Source organism: Sturnus vulgaris, chromosome 1 (genome assembly GCF_052056855.1).
Source record: "Sturnus vulgaris isolate bStuVul1 chromosome 1, bStuVul1.hap1, whole genome shotgun sequence".
NCBI lineage: Eukaryota > Metazoa > Chordata > Aves > Passeriformes > Sturnidae > Sturnus > Sturnus vulgaris.
The window spans coordinates 11,147,163-11,173,724 of NC_142243.1; positions in this window are offsets into that span (position 1 = coordinate 11,147,163).

Sequence of the window (26,562 nt, forward strand, 5' to 3'; positions counted from 1 at the left end):
TTGCAAATAGGATTCCCACTGCCATGCTGAACTTGGAAATGTGAGGTGAGGCACGTGTGGAAGCCCTTTGGGGTAGCTGTTAGTGAAGCTATACAATAGTAAACCTGTACAAAAGGTTTTTTTCTCAATGAGAGGAGTCATTACAGTGCATTTCAGACGATTTCCAACAAAGCTAGAGGAAATTACATAGGGAGAGATAATTTAGAGGAAAAAAAATTGGTATTTGCAGCAAATTCCAATAAGTTTATGATTTTAATGACAGAATTGAGTACGGTTCAGACTTAGACCTTTTCTTTTGTCTAATGTTTGCATTTTAATTCCTTCCTTTTTTGATGTCCAAGATGGCTCTGTTTTGAGCAGGAGATTGGACTAGACACTTTGATGTTCTTTCCCACCAGGATTATTCAATGATAAATACAAGTTGACAACTATTTTTTTCTTGAATATGTTGCATTGAGAATGTTGAAAAATCACCTGACTACCTCCCACACAGAGCAAGTGTTTATCCATTCTGACTGATCCCATTCCTGTTGCCCTAGTCATCACCACATGAAACCAGCAAATTACTTCTGTTCCCAATTCTACAGAGCTTCTCCCTTCCTCATGTGGAGCAGAGTCCTGATCCTTTTCAGACCAGCTCCCTAAATCCAAGTACACCCTTTCCAATAATATTTTATTTTATCACCAGCATTTTTTTCTGTTCAGATAAAAGGGAAGGGTATTCTGTGAATACAGAAACAGGAATAATTTCTGAACCTGATGAGCAGAGAGACAACATCATTGAATACCATCAGATTGTGAGAACAGGGCTAGTGCCATGCTTAGCCAGACATTGTCTGAAATGTTTATACTGAGGTGGAAAAGGGAAAAAAAAACCTCTGCAAACTCATTTTATCAGCCCCTGAGTTCTCCTGCAGCATAGTGAGTGTTCAGAATTTCCATGCTGCCTTATAAATTTTCTTCAGCTTTTTTCCAAGGCTGCAAAGTCTGTTTCACTTGGCTATGTAAAAGGCCATCTGATCTTGACAGCCACTACACCAGAAGGGTTTGTAAGGGATTTGTGCAGCCCACAAAGTCGTTATGGATGCACAAGGAGGACTGAACCATACAGTGAGCCCAAGCCCCACTTACAGCCCAAAGGCTTATCCTAACAGCCACAGAGCCACAGTGCAGAAAACCCAAGTGATTTTGCTGAAATGAAAAAAGCCCTAGAGCTTCCTAACCCAACTTTAGCCTAAGGTTTAATTCCTTTTTCCAGCTTTGTCACACCAGTAACAACCATTCACTCTGCCCTCCTCTACCAGAGCAGCAAATGAAAGAGCTGTAAATCAAAGTCCCTTTGGATACATTTCTGTTGAAGGGAATTTCCCTCTATTACTATAACACTGTGAGAAAAGACTGTGCAGTGTGAACTTTTCAATAAAAGTGCTTTTTACAAATTACTTGACGACTCTTAAAACAGATGTTAAAGCTAAAACATTCTTTTAGCACAGTTTCATTTCTCTTGCACTTATCTACTCCACTGCACCATTAAGTTACAAACAGTGAGGAAAGGGAAGCCATACCACAGGGTCTGCTTAGACCATGGGCTGCTCCTGGAAATATTCCTGAGCACAAAGCTCAGCAACCACCCCTGCACTGAGGCTGAGGAATAAGCTCCAGTAAAACTCCAAAGTGTTGTTTGAATGGAATTAAATTCAATTGCTTTATAATTAACTTCCCCTTAAGTCAGGAATTCGTTAGCTTTAGGATAAAACAAGGACAGTTATGCAACCCATCTAACTGAGTTGTTCCACACAGGACCCTATCTAGCAGAAAGCACAGTTTAGTTTTCTAGAAATTTCATAGCATGACTTGTAATATTTTGTGGTATATACTCATGTTAATAAGATACTGGAGTGTACAATTTCCAGGTCTTTCTAAAGAGGTATTATTTTATTGCAATTCATATGGTAGCATGAATGAAATTATATCAGCTTCCATAAGCTTATCTAAAAGCACCATTAAAGGAGATTAGTATATTGCAAATGGAGCAAGAGAGGAAAGATGAACTGTAAATTTGCCTCCTGTATCAGGCTGAAGGACATCTCTGTATAAAATTATAACCCATTGCGCTAGGAGTTTTGACTGAGGCCTTTGATAGTACTCAACAACCCAAACAGCAGACCTAATTTTGTCAAATGCATAGAGATGCACTGTTTAAGCTGATGTTATCTTTTTTTTTTCTTTTTTTTTTTCTTTTTTTTTTCTCTATTAAAAGGAAGGAGAATATTTGCTGAAAACTCTTTGCTTTAAAAAAAAATACTAGGCGTTACCCTTTATTTAAAATAAGTAAAAACCTTTCATGTTTTACATAGAAAGGTTATTTCCATATTTGATTTATTTGTTTTCACAGTGAGAAAAAAAATTAATTTAGATGGCAATTTTAATGTGCTCCAGTAATTTCTATGAAAGCTTTAAATATGGACATAATTTTTTTAAAAATGAAAGCAAATACCTGTAATTTTATGCTTCTATCTATTAAAGCTTCTCTAAAGACATTTCTACTCTAAAAAGAACACTGAGTTCTTATTGTGGTTTAAGCCTTATACGATTTTTATCTACCTTACCTCTGACTATGTCCATTCATGAATGCCCTGCTTTGCACATATATAAGGATTTTATTCTCTCTGTGGTCAATGAAGATTATGTGTCCTTTTGCCAAGGATTAGTTTAAAATTCTGTCAAAAAAGATAATTTTTAAACATCAGAAGGTTTATTTTCTGGTTTTTTTTTGGTCATAATAACTACCTGCTCAGATTTCAGAAGCATTGCAGATAGCTCAGCTTCTGATAGTTCAGCTGTGGTTTTGGATATTTTATTGTGGATTTAAATTTCTAATAAATAAGTACTAGCTGCGAAATGAGGTTTTGTGGCCTCTCCATGGTAACTCAAATAAGGCTTTCCTCTTATCCATTCCTGGGAATTTCTATCTGAATGCCATGTGTGAGGGAATTTGGCAGAATGGAAATGGCCTGCCTAAAATGAAGGAGGACATTTGGGGAGTCCATGCAGAATGCAGCTCACTGATTAGAAGGGTCATCTCAAAGATCTTCTTTAGATCCTGCATTTTTGATGGGAGCAAACTCCACTGAGAGATCCACTCAACAGAAGTAGAAACCTGCCCAGCAGCTGCATCCTCCTACCACCCTCTGCTGTCAGAAACAAGGGGACTGGTTCCCTTTCTCCATGAATAGAGTGGAACAGGCATCACGTTTCCCAAATTAGACTTTTTGTCGCCAAAAAGCACACAGCAAAAAAGATAGACACACAAAGCAATCAAAGAAGAAAATTCTGAAAAGTGGGTGTTTTAATGCTTTGTGTGGAATGGGTAAAAATGCAATAAATCAAGGAACCGAAAGGCATCCCTACTCCAGTGTTGTAACTTGCAGGAATTTTCATGTCAACCTGTTCTGTAATTTGACAGGCAAAATGCTCAAGGTTACTTATAAAATTCCAACCACAATCATATTCTGGACAGTCTCTATAAATGTTATTTTAATTAAAAGAGATTTCCACTCTATTCTGTGTGTTAATTAAATTGAAAGAGAACACTGACAATTCCAATTAGCATTTACCACAAAATACGTATATGCAAATATAACAGAAGGTAAATACAGATTTGAAAAAACCTAAAATCATACCACAGCAAGACAATTAGACAGAACATTGTTGCCAAATTTTCTTATCTAAAATAAGTCATCATCAATTTATAACAGATACTGAAAGGATATGTGAAGCATTTAAAATAAAAACAAGTCATCCAAAGTTTATATAAATAAAAATTTTGAAACACATTCACAATTAAAATGTAGTGCAGGATGTTTCAAAACTGTGGATTTCCTTTTGTTCCGGATCTGAAATTAGTTTTCAAAGCAGTTGATGCTTACATTAATTGAATTAACAGAAACATATGTGTCAGTGTATAATCACTAGAAAATAATAGGACAATAAAGAAATTCCATCCTAAGTTGTCAGCAGAAATTCCTTTACCATACAGACATTTTTGCTGACAAAATGTAGGGCTTAAGAGGAGTTTCTCATACTCTCCCCTAGGTGTTGCCTGGAGTAGCATCTGTGTCTTCTTTCTGGGCTCTGCCAATAAACTGCAGTGCTCACTTCAGTCATGGCCACTCTTAGGGATATGATTTAGATGAGCCTACAGTTTATCCCAATTAATAAAGCATGGAAATGTAGGATAAGGAACTGACAGCCAAATTTTTATTTATATCACCTAACCTTGGTTTGTCCTTGAAAAGGACTCTGCAGAATCACTGGAATAAATGATGTTTATTGTGGTCTGTGCAGCATGATATTATTATTTTTCACTGTTAAATAACTTAGACACTGCTGCTGAACAGACAGACATACTTTGTGTTAAGTGGAACACTGAGTAGAAGAAATTTTGAGAAACTGACACTAATTGCTTCTATTGCATGTGTTTCTTAATATATTGAATTATTTTTCCATTAACCCCAGAGGTATCCTATTTTATGAGTCATCAGTGGCCAGGAAATCTCATTTCTAAAGGACTAGACTCAGTGCTGTTGAAGACTGTGTCAGATCCTTTTCTAATGGAGAGCAAACTCTCCTGCAATAAAAGGACAGGCAAAAAAGAATTAGGGACAGCCTGGTGTGAGGAGAGGAGATAATTCCCTGCTTCTCATTTAAGTAGTACTAAATAGGGTTTGTGTTCTACATTTTTTTTATTTTTGATGGTTCCTTGGTGGCTTGACACTAAGTGGAACTACCTAAGCTTGGTAAACAAGTGAAAATTTAAAGTATGAGCTTTTACTGCAGTTACTTAAAGAATCTCCTTGATGGTGCTGGAATATTCCTCAATTAGACCTGCTCTCTGGCCTGTGCTCAAACCATGGGTCAGAAAGCCACAACCTTCAGGCCTGGGCTTCTTGGGAAGGAGATCATTGTTGATCATCACTCACATTTTCTGCTTTCTTCCTCTGGAGATTCAATTGCATTTTTGTACAAAATCTTTTGCTAAATGTGATATTTTGCTGACTGTGTGGATCAGAAACTTTGGGCTCCAGAACCTCCTGTCTGAGACCAACTACTTTTTAAATTCCTCCTTCTTTAAGTTGCTCCCTCATGGTAATAAAGACATTTCCTCCTTTCAGAGAAAAAGTAGAAGCTGTTTAGATTCACCTTAAAACTCCAGTCACTTCACTTGTGCACCAAGGATGGGGTGAGATCCCAATATGTAGTGGGTGATTTGCATCCAGGGATCCAGGATCCATCCTCCTTGCTCCCTCCTCTCACTGAAGAATAGGCAGGGGACTGTGCTCTGTCCAAGACACAGATGCAAGTTTGATGGCTGTTACTAGCAGACAATTGCTCCACCACTTGCATGACCAGGCAGGCTGTACAACAGCTCTTCCACTATTTTTTTTAGCACCCTCCTTCTCTCTCTGCTTATAAACAAGTGCACATTCCAGGAAGACTCAAAGAGCAGTGGCCTACTGCAGAAAGTTGAAGTTTTCACACAATCCCAAAAAAGACTTTGATATGGACATGTTGTCAAAAATGCATCCACTGTTATTACTAATTATTCGTTTTAAAAACACAGTTCTGTTTATTACAATGAATCCATTTTTGTTCATTGCAAGGACCATAGGTGACATCTATAGAATGTTCATCAGAAAACCAATTAACCTGCTCATCCACAAAAGCCCCTCACATATTTTTTTTTTGCATGGCCTTAAGAGAAGGAGAGTAAACCTATATATAAATTATCTTCATTAGCAGAAGTCTAGTTCTTCATTAATGAGCAAAAACCCACTTTATTTTTTTTCATTTGGGCAGTCAAAAAGAGTCTATACTTTCCTCAACCCTCTCATGCCACAAGTCTGAGGAATTTCCCAATACAAAAGACACTAATTCCACACCAAAGGAAAATGTATTTAAATGTATTTATGCTCACTGTATCTAAACCGACTTAAACTGCAGAAAAGAGGATTTAGGTTAAACATGAGAACAAACTTCAAGCCTATACATGGGAGAGGCTTGCTCAGGAGGCTGTCACCTTGCTAACATGGGTACTGGCTAAAATAAACTAGAAAAGTCTGTGAGAAATTGCACAGAACACCAGATCCTTCTTCAGCAAGGAGAATTAATTAACTTTACCAGCTCCCTTCCAGACCAATTTTCTACATTTTTTTTTTCTTTTTTTAAATACTGATATTTTGCTAGGTTACTTACAATATAGATCTGATATAAATCTGAGAAACAGGGCTGAGAGAAAATTATAAACACCCTGAAATACATGTGGCAAAGGTCATACTTTGTAAAAAATAGAGTCTGAGGTTACATATTAGAGAAAATTTTCCTTAGTCTCCCTAATGTAGTGGTTTTTGAATTTGATAATAATAGATCCTATCTGATGGCAAGGTGGAAGACAAATGGCCTTTTCAAGTTCTTTTCAGTAGTACTTTTTTTTTCTGAATTTACTGACTAACTAGTTTTTATTCCCTGTGGAGAAAAGGAAAACCTTATACATTGAATTACAGTTTAATCCTGAATGCTAAACCAGTTTAAAGTAAATAAAACGGTGTTTGCTGAAAAGGTTTGGCCACTACCACAGGTTTTTCTCTCACTAACAATAAAATAAATATATAGCTATACAATCTATGTTGTAAGCTAAAGAAATTAGCTACTAAAACTTGGTAACATAATTAAGCAGTGAGCCCCGCTGTTGATGCCTCTGCTAGGAAAAAAATAGATAGCAAGGAGAGTTATACATGCTGAAATGTATTTATGGCACATAAAGTTGCAGTGTCCTATTACTGTTTGGTAAAACCTTCAGAGGAATGGATCTGTTTTTCTGTAAGGGCAGGGATTTTATTTTTTCCTAATTAATTTAAGGTTTTCTTGTTAAAAAAAAAAGTCTCTAATGTTTCTGTTGCCTAAAGTTTTATGATGTTTTAAGGTTTTGAAATCTGGATGCACTCAGAACACAAAATCAGAGTAGGACAATACATAACTCTTTCCAAGTTACTCATGACAATGGAGATGGCAGGTATCACAAAATCACTGGAACTGACAGATCAAGACTCACTAATGTTTTTTATCAGGAAAACTGATGAGACCTCGTCCATTTTTTGCAATTCCAATAATTTAGCAACAACAACCATATTTTTAAAGCAAAATTTGACAAAGCGTTTTTGGCTCAAAGAAGGAGAAAGTAAAAATTCACAGATAATTTTTATTTATTTATTATTACCAGATGATCTCTAAGGTTCCTTCCAACCCAAGCCATTCTATGATTCCACAATTCCATGATTTATTTATGCCATGGAGATAAAGTTCTCTTGCAAGTCCTGATTCACTGTTTTGGTTTTTTTTGTTCTAAATAAAATGAAGGCACCAAAAAATTCTGTCTCCTTGGAAATATTGTTACTTAAAAAGATTTTCTGGATTTGGGGTAGCAGTGACACCATAAATATCCTTCGAATATATGTGTTGGGCAGAAGGAGTACACATCACTTAGCCCAGAAAGTGAGCATTTTGATTAGTCTGCTAATGCTTAAAGAATTAGGGAAGATTTTAAAAAGCAATGGTCCAAGATCCATTTGAAGCCTGCTTGCTTCTGTTCTTTCTGCAGCTGAAGCAGGGATCTCTGCTTGGTCTGGGATTTTTCTGCCCTCATCAAGACTGAGGGCACAAGAGCCCTGAGACGAGGCAGCCAACTCCAGCACTGCAGGTGAAACTTTGGGGCTTCTGGAAGAAGAAAGCCTCTAGTTTCCAGGAGCTCTGCTGTTCAGATGGGAGAAAATGGTTTATCCCATCTGAAAAATACTGTAACAGAACCACTTCAGCCATCACATTTTCTTGATTCTTTCTAACACAGGTGATTTAGAGTGCCAAAAAGGCTCTTTCATCAAATATGAATGCAGTTTTGATTAAAAACAGCAAAGATCCAATTAGAAGACAGAGCATTCCCTTCAAGCAATATCTATGAAGTTATTTATCTTTGTGGTTAAATACATTTACATTTACATTTATATCCTTTTTTGCTTTTGAACCTATTAAAAGGAGAAGTTAGAGGAGAAAGCGTCTGCAATAGTCTTCCAATACTCATTCAGTAGACAAAGCTTTTATTTCATATCCAACAAATGTTTGCTTGTTTGTTTGCTTGTTTGTTTGTTTTGTAGAGAAAACCACTGTGTGATTGTTTGATAATGAAATGGGGAAATGAAGAAAAGCTCTTGGTTTTATCCTTAAACATTTGATACATCACCTTCTTCTACCTGAACCACTGGTCTGGGTTACTTGTACAATACAAGAGGGTGGAATTGTCTTATTAAATCAAGTATCCATTTTCTGAAGGACTTTATTTTTCCTCTGCTTTGTGTCCTTTCTACACCCTTATCTCAAGGTATCATAGGAACAGAAGCTGTGGGAGGGGAAGAGAGAAGTGCTGATGTCACATGGAAGTACTGTACATGGAGCTTTTATGTCTAGGAAAAGCCATTTTTAGGGGATACCTCAGAAAAATCCAGATATAATAACATTAACTTTCCCAATATTTTTCTAAATAATTGATAAAATTACTTTAAATGTTAATTGGAATACAGATATTTTGTGCAAATAAAAAGCCTTGAATTAAAAAAATCCATAAAATAAAAACTGACATTGTGGGTTTGTGATTCTTTTACATTGGGTCTCTATTTCCTCATTAGACAGACAAAAATAATTAAGGATATGTATTCCAAATCCTCTCATGTTATTCATTTTAATAACAGGAGATACAGTAGCATATCTTGCAATTATTAACCGCCTTATCGTTATCATTTTGTTTCCATGCTGAGAAATATTTTGCTGCTTGATTGCTAAAGGCAAAATAGAGCAATATTTTTAACAGCATGTACCAACTTAACTGCAATATTCAGTAGCCAAAGGGTCATCCAGAAGACACATCTTTGCAAAAATATAAGTTAGAAAGTATCGGTTTATTATGATCTTGTCCTTTCTAGGAAAAGTATTTCGCTATACAGTTTTTAGGTACCTGGACAGAGGAAGATATTACTGACATCAACTGAAGAAGAAGTAACTCCTGTAAAAATACTTCTACATATTATCAAGGTTTCAGTCTATTCTTCGTCTCTAATAGGCTGTCCAGATCCAGGCTGGAGCTCAGAAAAAGAATGAGGAAGGTGTGTGAGAAAATAGTATGTGAAGAGAAAAGGTACAAGAAAGCTGTGGTAACCTGAACACTGAAGGATTCTTTTGTCATACTGAGACATTCTTTCTTGGTAAACTCTTACCTAGAAGTTTGGTATAGACCTGAAAAACTGAGCATAGTAAATACATTTATGTCAGCCAACAATTCTCTCAGAATAGCAGCCATTATTCAGAGCAATTTGAGGTCTTACATATAAAGAAAGTTGATGATTATATCTTTGTCCTTGCCAGTAACTTTGTGATCACGAAAGGATGCATCCTTTCCATGCTGTGGAGCCTTTCCTTTAAAAAATTGATATCTCAGAGCTTTTCTATGAGAAGACTGAGCCACACAGGCTGATGCATGTAATGGCCTTGCTCTGAATGAGTTAAAACGCTGTGAGAAGGCAGAGAACTTCTCATTCCTGAGAACACCAAACAGAGCCCAAGAGCGACTCATAATGCACAAATAAAACCTGGAGCACGCTGCTGTGAATGGGACACTGCCAACAATTTCAGAGGACTGGGATCCTCCTTAACTGTTTGAACTTAGCAGGAGACAGAGTGGAGCTTATTGCTCAGAGCTGATTCACCTTAACCCTTGTGACTGGGAAGATTCAAAAAGCTCTTCTGTACTTGACCTTGTGCCCTCGAGTGTTATTTTTTTTTTTAATTAGACACATTGCATTGTGCAGTACATGGCACAACTTGCCTGTATCACTATGGTACTGTAACCTGGAGCCATTGTTTTGCAAACTGCGCATTCCAGAACCAGTTTGTGCCTTTATTTTTAATTATATTAATTACTAGGATCACTTTTTCAGTGCTAGAGAAATGATCTGTATGTGAAATGTAGAGAACTAAGGTCTGTCAGTTAAACAATTCCTAGATTTTCCACAAACAAATTAAAAAAGTAATAAAAAATTACACTTGAGCTAGATGACAACATTCCTGACATGCTTAAGGTAATATAATCTCAGTGATGGCAACTTCAGATCTTAATTATATTGAAAATCTGAATAACTGGTATCTGTGTTCTAAATTTTTCAAGGAAATAAAGATCGCATATTGATTAGAAAAAACCCAAAAAACTATGGGAGAGAATGAGAATAAAATGGAAAGGGATTAAAAATCTCAATCTAAAATATCCTAGACTGTATTCCCCGGACTGGGAGAATCCTTAATGTTTTTGGTTTTTTAGTCTTCCAGAAATTGTCATTTTAGCTTTTGCAGGTGACTTTGCTCTTGGTATAATTTATAAATTTAAACCTATCCAAGTAAATATAAACCAACCTCTGCTTTACATGCAACAACAAAATAATCTTTTCCAGATTGCTTTTATTAAAAAAAAAATACAAGTCTTGAAAATGCTCACTTCCGTTTTATAAGTATAAATTTGTGGGTTTATTTTTGCAGATTTTCTGTTTGCAAGCATACACATTCTTTAGACCCTACACATTTCTTAATAATGGTGTTTCAAATCTAAAGCTTTTTCAAACCTTTTAAAATCTAAAGTATACTAAGAAAATACTTTTAAAATAACTCTGAAAGTGCTGAGATCATTCTATTCTGCTATATCAAAAAACTGTTTTGTTGGCTCTCTCTTCCTCTTGCTCTGGCTCTTCCACAATGAGATAAGACACAATTTCTATTGAATTGCAGGTCTGTGTTTAATCTTAGAAGATTAAATTACCTTTAATCTTCTAAGAAATTCTGCACATATAGACAAACCTTATTCTGCTCCACAACCCATAACAAAATATTTAGTATGTTCTACACAGTGCTGGTTGGTAAGTTTATGTTTTAGTCTTTAAGTTCAAAAAAGCAAATCATATATTTTGCTGAGCCAATGCACCAACATTTCAGTTAAATTCGCCATGCAATGTGTGTTTTCTTGATGTGAAATAGTCCAAAAACAATCCCGAAATGTTGATATTTTCTGTAGAAAGAAAGGAAGTGCAAATAGCACACTTTCCAAAATGTTCATAACATTAGTAAAAAAGCTTGGCTTTGCAGTCTAAACTATGTGCTATCCTACCACATATTCTTGTTTTTATTCCATTTTTTTTGTTTGTTTGTTTAGTAAAAGATACAACATGCAGTGATATGAATTTGGAACATACTTGTCTTCAGCCACATTGGATTGCCTTAACTCATTTCATGAAGACAGGAATTCCTTATCAAGGAGCATCTTAGGGATCTTAATACTTTTGTTTTGTGTTTGGTTTTGGTTTTTTGTTGTTTGTTTTTGCTCTTTTTTTGTGTGTGTGGTTTTTTGTTTGTTTGTTTTGGGTTTTTTGTTTTTGTTTTTGTTTTTGTTTTTGTTTTTGTTTTTGTTTTTGTTTTTTACTTTCCTTAGAGATAATATTAGCTAGCAGGTATTTATTAACGGGAAGCTTAACACAATATTTGAAGTGTACATACAGTAATGCAGATAACCCCTTTTGTTAGTTCCAATTTGAAAGGTGGGAGAGAAGCCTTTTCAATAGTCATGACCCACGCTTTCACAACAAGGAACCATTTCTGTGCTGTTCTGGTCTGGACTGGGATGGAGTTGATTTTCTTTGAAGCAGTTTGTAGGATGCTGTGCTTTGGATTTGTGACCAAAACAGTGCTGATAACACACTGATCTTTTAGCTATTGCCGAATAATTCTGACACAGCATCAAGGTCTTTTCTGCTTCTCACTCCACCATGTCAGGGAGGAGGCTGAGGGTGCACAAGAGATTGAGAGGGGACAAAGCCAGGACAGCTGACCCCACTTGACCAGAGGGATGTACCACATCATGTGGTGCCTTGCTCAGCAATAACATCTGAGAGGAGAAGGAGCAAGGGGGAATATTTGGAGTGATGTTGTTTTTCTATAATTATCTTTATGATTGGAAGCAGAACTTTTGGTATGATTCATTTAATATGGAATATGAATATTGAAATGAAGATTTTTTTAGAAAAAGGTTTATAGAATTGCTTGCAGAAAAAAAGTGTTGTTTAGAGAAATAGAGGCATTGCTTTCAGATTAAAAAAATCTCATTTTCTTAACTAATGTGCCTTCAAAAAAAATATACTTTTGAGTTTTATGAGTTAACATTAGGAAATTTGCCCAGTGCACTATTATTTTGAGGGTGTAATAAAGAACACTGATTCTTGCTGTTTTGAAAAGAAAAACACAGAAAGGCCTTTCTCTGAATGCCCATAGGAAATGTCTGTCCTACACCGTCGATTTCATTATAGTGTAAGAAACACTTTTGCCCTAAGTGCTTCTTCCAGCACTGGTTCTTAATTGTTGTTATTTGGCAGCATGAAATATTGATGACATTGGTCAAAAAGATTGACAGCTGCATGAATTGTTATTAACCAGCCTGTTGGTTCTAGCTTAAAGTTCAATAAATACCAAGTTGCAGTAAAAGCCTCAGGGAGCCTCTTTATTTTCTGAAGAACTGGAAATTAACTATTTGATGTCTTTATAAGCTTTGTCCCATCCCCCCCTCAATCCACCCAGCAGTTTTGACGACACTAAAAAGAAATGGATGGTTTGGTAGTGCTCTCATAACTGGGATCATGGCCTCTGCTTGATCCTGAAGGAAGTAATGACCAAACATTACAGGAGATGTAAATACTCAGTCCATGGTTCTCATTGTCATTCATCACCACAATAAACAACAGAAAAATCATTCAGAAACGTTAGGATCTGAAAGACCACAGGGGACAGGATGATTTCTGAAGTGAGTCAGGAATAACTTGTGTAGTGCTAATACATGAGAATACATTTCATCTCCACACACGAGCACTGTCATACTGTTATGATTTGCAGTTGTACATACATTCAATCACATAATAACTTGCTGGAGAGCTTCAACAATTGTGTATTAGGTTGGAGAGAAAATCTTTACTAACATGCAGATTCTTAACTTTTTTAATAGTGCTGTGTACCTTCCCTTTTTAAAATGTGCACATATGCTATCTCTGTCTTAAAACCCAGTGGACTTTTTTTCCCCAGAACAAATATGCTGCTTTTCTTGCTACAAGCAAACTTAGATTTTTAACACCTGTTTCTCTGCTGGTTCAGAGATCTCTGGTGTCTATACCCATTACTTGTCTTGTTCAGTTCCCTGTATGTCTTAGCTATTCAGTATTCTCTGTTGTTATTACTTGTGATGTGACATATTGTCATTCTGACTTTGATCAAAATAAGGTAATTGTAGCAACAGGAAGACTCCATTAAAACTTCTGAATGTCGGATTTAGTCAGGGTGAATAGATAGAAAAAATACCTTGCTGACTCAGTAAATGCTAAATTTTACCACTTAGGGAAAAACATGAATAGTGTATTTATATGTATATCTATGAATATTCTAAAGCTTCGTCCTTTCAGATGTACTTGAATCAATCATCACTTTGAATTCACATGAATGATTCAGATAAACACCACAGTGTCCCATAACTTCTGTTTAACCTGTGCTGTTTAACCTGTGCTTAACTTGTCACGTGTGGATAATGCAACATATGATCATATGATGCACTGTGTACATGTTGGACTGAAATTTTGAGGCAGCACCATGGTGAAGTAATTTTGGCTTCTTTTTTTTTTTTTTTTTTTTTTTTTTTGTCATTCATGGGTTATGAAGTCTCCTGGGAGATTTTAATATTAAATGTGTTGCTGTTATGGTTAGGATGGATATTTAATGTGTATTAATAATGACAGAAAATTAACTTTTTTCACAGGGACTTAATTGAACAATCTCTCTCCATGCCATAATCACTTTTGCAGTCTGTCTATTCAGTTATACTGAGGTTAGGTTTTAATTTTATTTCCTCTGATATCAATCACTTATTATCCCATGAACATCTTGAATTCTCTCTTATGTTGCAAGAGTATTTTCCCCAGCTTTACTGTACACATTAGCATACAGTAAAAGAATTAATAATATGTCTTGCAAGTTGAAACCTAAATAACTTTATGCACAACTTTCAAAATGTTTTATGATTTGAGTTTCCTTTTGGTAAAACAAGAAAATGTAATTATATGCTAAAAGGAATTGATAAGCAACTTGTTTAACCAATGGTTACAATCTCCCGTTTTTGTTCACAGCATCTGTAGCAAATAGAACCCACTGCATTTCAATGCTGACATTTAATCAATGCAAGTAAATCACCTTGGAGACCTATTATTCTTGTATTCATTAAGTCTGTCATGCAGAATATAAGCATGTCAGAGAATTATATACAAAGTTTTTGCAGCTGAGGTCAAAAAGTGGCACACGTAACAGTCTGCTCTTGAGGTTCCAAACTGCTTCTGACACATGGCATGGTATATACCACAATATGTGTGAATAGAGTCATAGGATCTCTGAATCAAAATTGTATTACCGTTTTATTTAAGGGACTTTTTGTGTTAGGAAATTGTCAGCTGGTTGGAAGTCTTTCCTGTTGACTATATAGCATATTCCTTCCGTTTACTAGCTTCTGGGGGCTGGTATGGATGAAAATCAATACAGAGGTGACTGCTTCTGTATAGAAGGACTAAACTTTTTCATTGACAAAATAAGGGCTTCAAGTCAGATGTGTGGGAGCCCTTCAGTCAATTTATCTAGCCCTATGCCAGCCCTCTGTCCCCAGACATCCCACTTAAATGTGTGGAGGTGAGAGGGATATGCCCTGAGATCTGGTGTGCTCTTTTTCTCTGCCATAGACCCAAGGGGCAGAGATCCCCAGCACTGAGCAATCAGTTCAGAGCTTGTCCCTCTGGAATTGGGGCTGGGACCTGCTCTGCACCAGGCACTGAAGAAAGAATTGGTTTAGACTATAAAAAACTGTGGCTTCCTCACAGGGGATCTATCTGGGGTTATCTAAGCTCAGGCCTTGATTCACTGCTGGGAAAAGATTGTGAAGCAGCAAAGAAGAAAGGCTAAAGAAGACAAAATAAATAAGAGAGCAAAAATGGAAAGAATTATACAGTTTGGCAATGAAGTCTTTGTTATTATAGAGCCTCTGTGACCTTTAAGAGAGTCTGACTTGACTGGTTGCCTGAACAAGTTTCCAGCCTGCAGTCCTGAGTCCAGTTACATGCCTGGTAGCTCATTTTAAAGCAGACCTGCCATGGCACCAGCTTTGGAGCTGCAGTGCATGCTGGCTGAACAGACTCTGCCTCGGAGGCACCCTTGACAGTGACCTCCTTTTCAAGCAGGTCAGAATAGTTACCTGCCCAAGAGGCACTGTCTTATTGATTCATCTGCCTCCAAACAGATGTACCACATATCTGTTTGAGATGCACCTGCTTCTCAGGGGCTGAAAATTGAACATGTATTTATTATACCTGCGAAGTGTTCAGCCGTGGAGGATGACTGTAGCTTGCAGCAGGTATGAACATGTGAATCTCTCTAAGGGGAAAAACATACAAAGAATATGCCCCTTCTGGGGGTCTAAACCAATTATTGGAAATATTTTTAACTGTGTCCTCCAGGCACCTGCCAACTCATGTCTGATTTACCTGCTGTGTTCCTAAACACATAATTTTGTTTTCATGTGCAAAATTTTTATACATATTAAAATATTACTAGTGAACATATGCAGATATTAATTTTCATATCTGGACCTCCATATAATTCCTTTTCTTTGCTGATCCTTTGCCCTTTGAACTTCAAAGATTGTATGATGATACTAGTGAAAAATTTACCAGCTTCAAATCTGAAACAAAGATGCACCTGAATCTTCATAAGGATCTGGATTCTGGTCGATAAATAAAATTCTGAAAAAAATCTTGAACAAACATTGAATTACAGGGTACAAATCCTATTACCTATAGTATTTTTTTTTTCTGAGTCACAGCCTCAGCTTTGCTTTGGGAATGCTGAAAACAGATAGCAGAAATCTAAGAGTCTGTGCCTGCCATGATATGAAGGATAAAGTCAGAGGATCAGCTATTGAAGGTGGACATGGCAGAAAACCCAAAGCAAATATGATGCTATCTTTAACAAAAGAGGTTGAGATTCTGATTTTTGATCTACTTTATTTTAGGAGGTTTTGCATTACATGGGGACCAAAATTGGTTGTATCTGCTATTTACTAAAGAGAAAATGAAGAGCCTTAGTGACTTGAGAATTCCTTTATTGAAGTTAAGAAGGTTTTGATGATCTGCAGCTGAGGGGTTCAGTGCATTTTCATTTTATTCCATGAAAGAAAATAAGTGACAGGGAAAGTAAAGCTAGATTTCTGTTTTTCTGATAGTCCACTGAAGTGCAGTCACTGTTCTGCATAGGGCTGCCCTTGGAACAAGTGAGACACAGCCAGATGTGCCACCCTTTTTTCTATGACTCTAAGCACAGAAAGGACAACCTGATTCTAAACCATTTACAAACGGCTAAAAATAGCTGGCAGTTTGATCCTTTTTACCCTTGGCTTTTATCTTCTATGACAAAGGGTAAATACAAGAGGAAGATTGGGTCACACAAATTTATATGTAGGATATATGAAAAATGAGCATGTGACATCTCTTAACATAAGGTCCTTTAGCCAAATGGAGACTTGTCATTTTTTTTCTTCTTTGCACAAAAAAGTATGTGCAAGGTGATTTAAAATGAGGAATTGTTGAAAAGTACAAATCCTGTGTAGTAGAGGCTATAACATTAGGTGGATTGAATGAAGTAGAAGCTTCTCATTTATAATTAGTTTTAATCACATTCAATACTCTAAATCAGATTGAAACTGAACATTAGTGGTTTAGGATAAAACCACGCTTTGCTTCACCCTACATTAACATGTTTTAAATGCCAGTGTTTTGCTTTCAAATCTGTGTGCTCTACAAGAAGGGAGACGTTTCTGATGAAAAGAAGGTCATTCATTAATATCAGTGATTGCAAGGGACAGGATCAGCCTTTTTTGTTGTTGAAAGAAAGAGACAAAGACAAAATGAAGCGTTTCTGTTTCAGAAAGTAAAAGGAATATGCCCAACCAACAAATGTTTCAGTACCTCTACTTGGGACAAGTCTACATAGCCTGCAGCAAAGGAAGTAAACCATTTTGAGTAGAAGAATGTGAAATAAATTTTCTTCCTCTAGAAGCAGAAAATACTCGACAGGTTATATCTATAATCCATCTGTATCTCTGATCTTTTTCAGCCAATTTATCTACACTGGACTTTGGGACTTCTTTCTGCAAGTTTGATGGGAATTTTTGAATGAAAGATAAGGGGCAAAAATGTATGGAAATTGAAAAAAAAAAGTCTTAAATCTTTAAAATGTCTTTGTAACAGTAAATGCAAACTATTGTGATGATAAATGAAGGTTATAGTCACCATTATTTTAGGTGTTCATGTCTCTGTCAGATCAAAAAGAACAGAGCTTGACCTGTTCTAAAGACAGGAAAAAGTTTAAATGGGGGATATGAAAGGCAGAACTTATGCAGCTATGAAGTCAACCTGGATTTTCTTGCACCTCACTGTCTTAGAATATTTACTTTCAAAGTTTTTAAAATGGCTAAAGATCTCTTCAGTGTTCTGAGTGCAACATTCTTTTATCTTCTGTGTAAACTAATTTTGGATTTATCTCTATCAACATACTCTGATTTGGTTAGAGAATATTTTAAATTTTGTAATTTTGATCCATTTTTACAACCATTACTATTTGTGTTGCAATAAGTACAATAGTGAATGTAAGCTGCATCATTTTCCCCCATTAAGATTTAAAAACACTGCAGATCCAATTTAGATGAAAAAGAAAATCATTATTCCAACAAGTTAAAAATTAACATAACATTGCAACATGTTATGAAATTTCAAGCAGGTTTCAAATCAGTACTTAACTGACAACAGCTATTTCACAATTCTCTTCTAAATATCAATGACTTTGTGAGGTAGTGTCAAAAATCATTGTTTTTACTATATTGAAAATTAAATTATTTGATAAATTGGTTTAATAAGATAATGTGAAAGGAAATACAATTGATTAAAATAACATTGATTTTCTCCCTTTTAGAATTTAATATTAGATCTCATAATTGCCACCCACCAAAATTAGAACTCATCATTTCCTGTAACACAGCAGCTCATTTATGATGTACAACTTGCCTCTGCATTTAGAAAATTGAGAGGAACAAAACTCTTTCTTCCACTTTGTCTGCTCAATAGAAAGGGAGAATTTAGTCCTTTTTGGTTTCACCAGGACTCATGATGAAGTAAGCACATGAGAGAAAACAGATATCACCCATGCATTCCCTGAACAGTGAAATCCAGATGTCAAGAGGATTTTAACACCACACTTCTGTAAACCAAGCCTCCATCTTCTACAAGACATTGGGTGCATCTCTAAAGTATCACATACTGCTGCTAAAAGATATAAATATTCCTTAGTATTGAAATGCTTGCTATAAAATTAATTTTAATTTTAGCTGGAAGTCAAGAAAATAGTTAGTAATTCTCTTTTCCATTTTCACAAAACTTTTCTTTCCATCCTTTCAAGTAATCTTCAAGAATTTTACAGTGAGTGTCTCTTGAAGAAATAAGAATGACTAAATAATGTGCATAATTATTTAATTAGAATTATTTTATTAAAGTACTAAAAAAAAGAAATCTATAATCTTCAATTCAAAAGTTTTTACATTTTTATCAGTACTGTCCTTCTGTCCTTATATATTCTGTCTTGCTGCCTAGAACAATGCATAAATTTGTGGGAATTATTCACTGCTTTGTATCTAAATCTGAGAGCACTTGTTTTTCTGATCAATGTCAAAATAATGAAAACATAACAAGATCAATGGCTTGCCCTTCCTAAAGAGCTCTCTTAGGAGTCTTTAGGCATATTTATTCTTCCTTATTTGGAAGTCTATTTCAAAACTCAGGAAAAACATTGGGAACAATTTATTACTATTAACTAAGTCAAAGCAATAACAGATAGAAGTGTCAATGGAAGTTTCACAGATTCTCATTAGGATTTTGATAACAGAGTGTTTCGATACTTTTCAGCATTTTTTTCTGTGAACATGGGTTTACAGTGATAGAGGTAGTTTTTATTGATATGTTTTAAGAAACAAAAGGGTATATCTGTCTTCAAACAAGTGTTATTTATGGGCTTGTCACACAGGGGTAATGGTTCTGATGAGTGATGGGCATGCACTGCTTTCAAAGCCTGCATTTACCATTATACAGATCTGTAGGATGTCTAAGACAATACACATAATCCCTTCCATGCTCAAACAGATTAAAAAAATTAACAAGGGAAGGCTGTTAAAGCCTTCATGGGCACAACCACTCACATGTAAATTAAAAAGTTTGCAGGAGGATCATAACTGATGGAACAGATTATGATTTTGATCGTTGTTTTGCCATCAAACACATTTAGAAAAACCTTCACTAATGACCTTAATGTGTAGGAAAGACAAATTCCAGTAAAATTGCAAATGATCCCATCCTTAGTATACAAGAATACTTAAATGCTTACTCAGAATATTTTTAGATGTTGGTACACAGACATTAAAAGGAAAGAAGAACTTTAGATTATTCTTTGGTGCTTGTCTGGGATCAACAAGTGTTTGGTAAGAAATTGTGTTTGACACCTGTCTTGGACTTGATTGTTGCCTTAATGCCTTACAAGTAGTCTAATGGGTCCACAGTGAATAGGGTTCATCTCTGTCACTGTGGTATCAGGAACAAACACAGAAAATGCCATCCTGCCTTGACAAAGGAGTTATGACTTGTTTGACAACCTTTTAAAGTTCAACAAAAGCTCAACAGCTCCACTGCAGCAGGCTATCCTGAGGTTTTGTTTTCATTTGTTGGTATTTCCACTGGAAGCAGAGACTGTTGGCTTGCAACAAGGAGAGATGTCAGGTAGTCTTAAAAATATGATAGCAGATGCCTTCTGTCTTCTCCTTTACTTCAGGTTTATAACCATGACAGGATTCCCTCACTGAAGCATTATGAATAAGTTCTGTTGGAGTAGTTTTGGTTCTTTAATTTGTTCAGTGCCAAGGACTCAGGACTCAGCTAAATGCTTGGCATGGAAAACCATGGGTGAACACAGATTTTTCTCCCTGCATACATAAATGCCATGATTTTGGTGAATGAGAATGCACATTTACTGCCTTGTCAGGTCCTTATTGTGGGGTAAGACATTCAACAACAGACACTTTGGCTCCCTCAGTTCAGGATCTGCCTAATAATTGGTGCACAAATCATGGTGTCCCCTGAACAACCAGAAGAAAGAGAAGGACTGGTTGCATAGACTCAATTTTATGATGATAAATATAATAAATATAAATATATAAAGATAATAAAAAGATAAATATAATAAATATAAAGATATGATGATAAAATAAAAGAATGAAAGACTTTAACTTGGTTGCATTGCATCCAATATGTAATTCATACAGATGTCAAAGATTACCTTTTGTTAACCGTAGCAGCTTTGTGATCTGCTCAAAGTCATCCAAGACATATCTACTTTGGGTAAATATCTTGAAGCTAGTATCTTTAGTCTGATAAACAAAAATATTATATATATATTGATGTTATACTGGATCAAAATAACCGGTCCTATCAAAAGTAGAGGTAATTAGCTCAGGAGTGGTGTCACACTGGTGTAATGAGAATGCCTTTCAGGCTTAGAAATTTCTCTCTATGAGGCTTAGATGAGAGCAGATAGAAATACTTATTCATAAAGTAGAAAATCCAGGATCCACGCCATGTTTTTGAGATGGAACCACAGTGATTTTGTGACAAAATTGGCATGGTAAGCTAAAATATGGAGTTCCTCTCCTCTCCTCTCCTCTCCTCTCCTCTCCTCTCCTCTCCTCTCCTCTCCTCTCCTCTCCTCTCCTCTCCTCTCCTCTCCTCTCCTCTCCTCTCCTCTCCTCTCCTCTCCTCTCCTCTCCTCTCCTCTCCTCTCCTCTCCTCTCCTCTCCTCTCCTCTCCTCTCCTCTCCTCTCCTCTCCTCTCCTCTCCTCTCCTCTCCTCTCCTCTCCTCTCCTCTCCTCTCCTCTCCTCTCCTCTCCTCTCCTCTCCTCTCCTCTCCTCTCCTCTCCTCTCACCTGCTAGGGTTGTTTATTATTCTGAACACACCACAACGGACCTGCACAAACTTTGCCCTGAGTAGCACAAGGCTTGCTATAATAGGGCTTCAAATTTATGCCAGTGTGGACAATATTGTCAAAAAAGACCAGCTCAGTTATGAGAAATATTCACAGGACATGAGACCTGCCACATTCTTAACAACATCTCAAAGCACAGGGTTATTTTAGAGACATTGTAAACATTAATCTTTAGTTTTGCCTTCACTAGAGGAAGAAAGTCCTCTAAACCCTGAACAAAAGAGTCCTAAGCAACCATTTTTTCCCCCACCTTGTTCTTTTTTAACACACTTTATATTTAGGTTTAGCAGTGACCTAAGAAGTGACTGTACTTTTAGTCTCTTATAGATCAACATTGTGACATACCATAAAGAAACAGATGGGGAAGAAAACAAAAAGGGGAAAGCAGTAGGATTGGTGAGATTTTTGCCTGCATCAATAGCCAAAATGCAGGCAGGCTGGAAGGACAAATGGAAGGGGTTGTTGGCTTTTGGTAAACTTTCTTGTTTGGGCACAGGAGGGCCATATTTCAGCTTCTGTTCACTTATTTCTCAGAAGGGCATTACAGGTTTCCAGGAGAGCTATACCTCCTGAAGAGTTTAAGTCTATGCTCCCTTTAAAATGCAACTTATATATTGTATTAGCTTATGTAATGTTTTTTGTTTTTTTATTTTAATGCTTTATTTTTCCATTTTTTATTTGTGGATATTTTGGTTTCTTTATTCCAGATATTAGTTAGTTCATATGCAGTAAAATAAATTGTTTGCTATTTATTTAATTTGTGATGCACGACAAAATGTCTATTCTTTAAAAAAGGGAATGGTAGCAGCATAAATCTGGGGACAACACAGCCAGTGGCATCAAAACTGAATCTGACCCTTGAGTTTGGTTAAATGATAATCTTGATTTACCAGTTTTGAATGTGTTATTTTGCTACCTTTTTGCTTTATCTTGAATAGTTAGTAGCTCATGTGGTTTGGATACCAGGAGTTAATGTAAGAAAGGCTGAAATTAAAAAAGTAATCACTTCATCAGAAGAGAGAACAAAGGAAAAAATTACACAAAATACAAAATATAATACATGTTCTTCAGTACTTCAAACAATGGAACCTAGATGTTTATCACTATCAGCAAGACCATAAATCAGTGATCCAATTCTCTTTAATGAGATATTTTCACCTTTAAAAGTCTTCTCTGAGTTTTTTTGTCAGCATATCAAATATTGATCACTTTAGCCTTGTCCACGTACAAATTTTATAGCTATGTATAAAATTGATATTAGTATGCCTTTTAAGCTGTTCATTCTATGTGGAATGACTTAACTTGCACCCTTCAGCAGTATTTGCAAATATGAATGTGACAATTTCGGCTTTCAGTTAGATCATTAAAAGTCAGGTTGAGACCCTTACAGATATTGCTTCTGATATTAAGCATGTTTTCTGACCTCATCATTTATGCATCTCTGCCTTTACAAACCAGAGTGTATTCTAAAATATTTTACAAGCATAAAATATATTGTTCCCATTCCATCAGAAATAGAGGAAAATGCCTATTTTGGAATGTAATTCAAATTGATACAATCAAGTTGTTTTTTACACAGGAATCTCTGGTAAAATACGTTTCTTAATGTGTTGCTATTACATGTGATTTCATTGTGCATCAGTGCATTAACATAAATTTACTTTACTTTTTCCTTCAGAACTTTGTAAACAGTATTATGTTTCACAAAAATTATATTAGACTTATTGCTGCAAGCTTAATCCAAACTAAGAACTACTACAGAAGCTAAATATTTGCTTTTGATCAGTTAGCACTCATTGCAGAGCATCTTTTGTGTTTCTACTCAAGCCAGAAAGCTGGGATATAAACCTCTGGTGAATTTCAGGATGCAATAAATAGCATATAGAAATAGCTGAAGCCTTCAGTATTTAAAGATTGGATGGGAAATCAGATGACCTGAGCTCCATTATTTACTGAGATCATTATTGTGAACAAATCAGTATTTTATTTCACAGAATCAGAGTAGTAATGCTTATCTAACATAATAAAATATTTTTGTATTGTGGATGAGAAGTGTTGCATAAATGCTAAGTAAAAATAAATATTTACACCTTGTCTGCAGTGATTCAGTTTGTTAATCTCTGAAACGCTGTTTCCTATTATGCAGAGGAGAGATAAAATACATTGTGGATCAGGCAGACAAATTTTATTGGAGGGAGAAACATGGGCACCTCTGCTTATTTAAATCATGCTCATGGTAAGTCTTTCTCATTTCAAACATGCAGGTGCCTCAGCTAATTGCAAATTTAAACCACCTGGCACTGGTTTTCTTTCTGCTTGAGTACAGAAAGCTGCAGAAAATATGATTTTAACTTTAAACTGTGCTTTGTAGGAGCAAAGAACACATTACACTTTGGGATCTCTTTTGCATTTTTTTAACAGAGAGTCTTGATATGAAACCTCACATGGTTGAAACCTTAAGTTAATGTCCTGTGAAATAAAAAAAAAATAACTGTACAGGAGGCATCATGGGATGTATGCTTTCCCTTTTCTCATAAAATGTGCTAGGTACAACAAAATTCTAAGAAAGTTCACTGTAGTCTAGGTCAAGTACAATTTTTTTCATTCACTGTAGATGTTCAAACTGATGGTCCTTCTTTGATTTCCCTGTGATGGGCAATGACAGCAATTGTCTTCACCTGTCCATTCTGTACTCAGACCAGAGGTTGCCATCCCCTCACAGAAGCATCACAAATGGCAGTTTGTCCATTCCTTAGCCATCATAAGTTGCAATCTGTCACATGAAATTAAAATACCATTGATTTCAGTGTGCATTAACACAGCAGGATATGTTGTGTGTAACCCAGAGTCCTAGGATGATGAAGCTCATGTAAGTCCAAGCTAGAAGAGATCCTGTTTTATACAGCTTGGGATGCAATTCTTATTAAAAAAAAAAAAAAAAAAAAAAAAAAAAAAAAAAAAAATTAAATTCGGCCATTTCTACATCGGTTTTACTGAGTAGCTTAATTGGGAAAAGCATGAAATCTCTCTTCCATAGAGCATGTTTTCTTTACATTCATTTAATATTCTCTCCTCTGCACAGAAGTAAACTTATCTGCACTATGCACCCAGCAGCGTTTTTGAATGGCAGAGAGCAAAGGGCTGACATCAGGCACAAGAATTCTATACTGTCAGAAATGCCAGAGTTCATCAAAACACTTTCCCTGCCAACTCACTGAAATATCCCTACTTGCTTTCTTATCATCATCTGTCCCCCTCAGATATTCTCCAATAAGATACTGAGGTGTTTAAACTAACTGCAGGCACACAAGATATTTTCTACAGGAATAGGAAATTCTGCCTACAAAGAGCTTCTTGCTTCTGCTGGAGCCATAGAAAAGTCCTTTTCTCCTTCCCTTGTGAATATTTGGCTATTTCAAGTGAAGAAATTGTGTTATTTTCATTCCACTTACTGCCTAGAAAACTATGTTTTGAAAGTAGCTTGCCTGGGTGTACAGCAATGATTTTGTTATATTCCTGAATTTCTGGAATATACAAATACAAAGTTCAACAGAAACATTTAATGAAGTTTACTTTCCTCTCCTCTGATGACGTGAAAAAACTGCACTTTTACACAGTGTGTTAAGCTTCAATGCAGAGATACAGAAGAATGCATTGCAAAATATTTTACTTGTTTATTATAATATTAGAGATGTGAGCTTTAACCTTCAGATGACCCCAAGGTTGAATCATTATAGAAAATGGATCAGTAAAACATGAAATGGGCAGCAAAGACAAGGCATCTGAAATTAGAAAAGAACAATGTTCTATTGAACTCTTTAGCATGACTTTCCCCTTAAATCCCAGCTCACATATTCAGAGTATTTATAAACTGTATCGAGTAATAGGTTAGTTTGCAATTGCAAAAAATGCATTTATTCATTTAAATAGCATATTCATTTTAACATATTTATAAGACTTGCTATACACCAAAGTGTAATCATAGCTTTATATGCATAATAAACCAATAAAAACATCCAGTTTATCATTCTGCTATGATAACCATTTCTCAAATATAATATTCATTGGCTATCTTAAACACCTGTCTTGCAATACATCCATTGTTTGTATATTGGTCCCCTGAAGGTCACTTGATTATAAAACTAAGACCTTATGCAGTATAGAGGCATTTTTACAACGTGTTCAATACAATACATAATGACAGGAAAATCACATTTTGATTGTGGATGTACTTTGAAAAAACATACCCGAGATATGCCCCATGAATAAAAATGAAAAAAATCCTGACACTTGAGGCAGAAAAATTGTCCTAAAGGTCTTCTAAATATTGTTCTAAAGGTCTGAAACCAAATCAAATTTGTATATTGATTCCCTATTCATCATAGCTCTGCCACTAGGGCTGCTAAGCTGAGGAGGTTGTATTAGCATTTTTAAACTATGCAACTGAACCGAACTCCTGAGAAAGTTTCTGCACTTAGAACATAAACACGAGATATTTTTCTGCTGCAGACCACTTAGAAATAAAAACTAATCACTAGATGTGTTACAGTAGTCAAGAGTAAGATGGTAGCAAATATAAAATTACAGAATTACAAAACATGGAACCTGCCCCTTGTCCATCTTTGGAAAGTCTGATAGTCTGCTCCTCTCTTCTCTATTCTTATCCAACTTAATTTTAATAACTGAAAAAGTAAATGACACTCTCATGTCTTCGGGATCTATAGCTGCCTTATTTCAAATTCTCCAGGAAAGAAATTCTGAACCATTCTCTTCCAGCTGCTTTTATTCTGCTTTGTTATGTTAATGTTCCATGAAAAGATGTCATGGAGGATCAAAGAATTTTGTGCATACAATTTATACTAAAAATAATTTTTATTTAAACTTGAAGATTAAAGTAACTTTCCATTTTCAATAATGTAGAAAATTAAGAGTGAGATCAGCTATGTGACTGCATGTGGAAGTGTGGGTAAATCCAATAAAGGACAAACCCAAAGAGGACCAGTGAGATGCTTCTGTTTCAAAAGTGGCAGAACCTTACATTCAAAAATAGGACAAATATCTTTTTTGGTTTTTGATTTTTCTTTTTTTTAATATCTGAAACTTTTTCCTTAAACCAATAAAGGATCTTTTATGAGAATATAGATTCAGAGATTTACCCGCCCAGGGTAGGGCAAGGTTTGTGGTACAGTAGAGCCTGTTTATGAAACAAATCTGTTATCCAGGAGCAAAGCATGATTGTGAAAGCGAATAGGATGAATTAAAATAAGTCT